We start from the raw sequence: 2281 nt of genomic DNA, 5'->3' as shown, positions 1-2281 counted from the left end.
TTGTTGCTTCTTTTCCATTTTCATTCATAAATTTGCCTTTTGTCTAAGTAGTTCTGACCTGTTTCTTGGATCATTGATCTTGCATGCACTCATTAACTTTTGAGTTCTGCTTTTCCTGATCTTATCACTTTTTTTGATTACAGCCTTTTTTCTGAAGTAATGAGGAATGGAGTACTGGAACTGGATATTAAGCAGAATTAAGAGTAGCTATATGATAGTTTAGTGTGAGGAGGAGACTTCAAAAGTGTGGAAAGAATCGTCTCCTTCCCATTAGTGGAAGAATGAAGGCATGGAAAGGCAGGAGATGAGTCTCACTCTTAATTCTTTTTTACTCAAGTGAATTTGACTGTGACTTTCGGTAAAAATGTCTTGATCAAGAAAGGCAGTTGCGAGGGGTATATCATCAGACAAAATAAATACAAAAATGGTACATGCTATATAAAATTTTCAGTTGACATGCTTGGAGTGTTCTACTCTCAGATTTGAAACTACCTGTATAGATGAGACAAACTCAACTCTCTCAAGATTTCAGCTCCACTGAATTAACAGAAGTGAGGAGGTGACACAAGGCATTTGGTTTGTGATTCCAAAAATGAGCTTCTTTAATAGGTTAGAAGACTGTAATTGACTGATTCCTGTGGGCCGATCCCAGGCACTTCTGGAGTTTGCTATAGATGTGTAGTGACAGGACATGGGGTAATGGGTTTAAGCTGAAAGAGGGTCGATTTAGGTTGGATATTAGGAAGAAGTTCTTCCCTGTGGGGGTGATGAGGCACTGGCACAGGTTGTCCAGAGAAGCTGTGGATGCCCCATCCCTGGAAGTGTTCAAGGCCAGGTTGGATGGAGCTTTAAGCAACGTGGTCTAGTGGAGGGTATCCCTGCTTGTGGCAGGGGGGTTGGAACTAGATGATCTTTGAGGTCCCTTCCAACCCAAACCATTCTATGATTCTATGTTGTACTTTGAAGAAAAAAAAATCTCTAAGGAACACTTCCTGTGAAATGTTACTGGGCATTCTAAAAGTAGGTAAGATTAGATGGGTTTTTTTCTAATTCAGAAGATAGGGTAGCTGATAGGAGACCATGCTTTTGGGTCTCATTGTGGTGGATAGAATTAATTGGACACTGGACTGGAAGTTAGCGGTTGCCTGAGGAGCAATGGTCATGGCCTAAATATATTCATTGTGGAATAGCCAGTAACTTTGGCAGCTGATACTTCAAATGGGTACGCTGCTTAAGCTGAGGAAAGCTATAAAGAAAATTGATCACGGGGATGAAGTTGTTACCAAAGTGGAATCTGCACTCAGTTCTGTCTAGCCATTGCTTCTGTCTGCTCTGTGCACTTCTGCTCATTTGGACCTTTCCTGGTACTTTGAATGCTGTTCTTGAAACTAGAAAAGATTTTTTTAAAAAAAAAAAAAACAAACACTTTTTTTGGTGCACCTGGCTGTTGTCTGTAAGCCTAAATAAATTTCTGTGGCATAGGATACAGTCTGGAGAGGACTGCAAACACAGGATGCTGGACTAATGCAGAGCACTGAGAAATTTTTAAGTCAAGTACAGATCCAGACTACAGGCTGATGTTCTATTCCATCATTCTCTGGTTTGAACATAGATTTTTTTTTTTTTTTTTTTTTTTTGGTAAATGACAAAAGACAGTTAACCTTTCACTCCATTGCAAAGCCAGGAAATTCTTACAAGACTCAGAACCCGGGCAGCATTTGACAAGCCACCTGCAATGTGAATTTAATGTCGGGCAACAGCAGGCGCTCTCCTTTAAGATAACCTTTGATTTCCTTGATTAAGAATCTAACCCATGAATTTGTATTTTCACAAGTGTGAAAATCCTGTAATTGCATTATCCAGTTCAGTGGGGCTGTGCTCCTAGGCAGTTGGGGGCCTCGAGAATAACATCTGCCTACCAAATCCTGAAGAACTGAAGTATGCGTGTGGTCATCTGTGAAGCAAGAAAGATGACTGACAAAAAGAAGAAAACCACATCGGTGCTATCAAAAGGTAGACTTAACTTCATCAGTGACCTGGAGTTCCAAAATAAATATAAATTAGAGCTTCTTTTAGGCCAGGCCACTCTGCAACCTGTTCTACCTCCAGCTCTGTCGTCCGTGATCAGGCATTTCTGAATACGGTGATGGAGCCAGGTCCCTACATCAAACAGCTCCCTATGCCTGCTTGACCTGTCTTGCCTCTGGGCTTGCCCAAACACTTGCCTGTGGAAGCATCCCCTTTACAACAGGACTTCAGCCCAGTACCTGCCTTCTGGGCT

The sequence above is a fragment of the Grus americana genome, chromosome 12 (genome assembly GCF_028858705.1).
Source record: "Grus americana isolate bGruAme1 chromosome 12, bGruAme1.mat, whole genome shotgun sequence".
Classification (NCBI taxonomy): Eukaryota; Metazoa; Chordata; class Aves; order Gruiformes; family Gruidae; genus Grus; species Grus americana.
Note: the sequence above shows the minus strand (reverse complement) of the source record.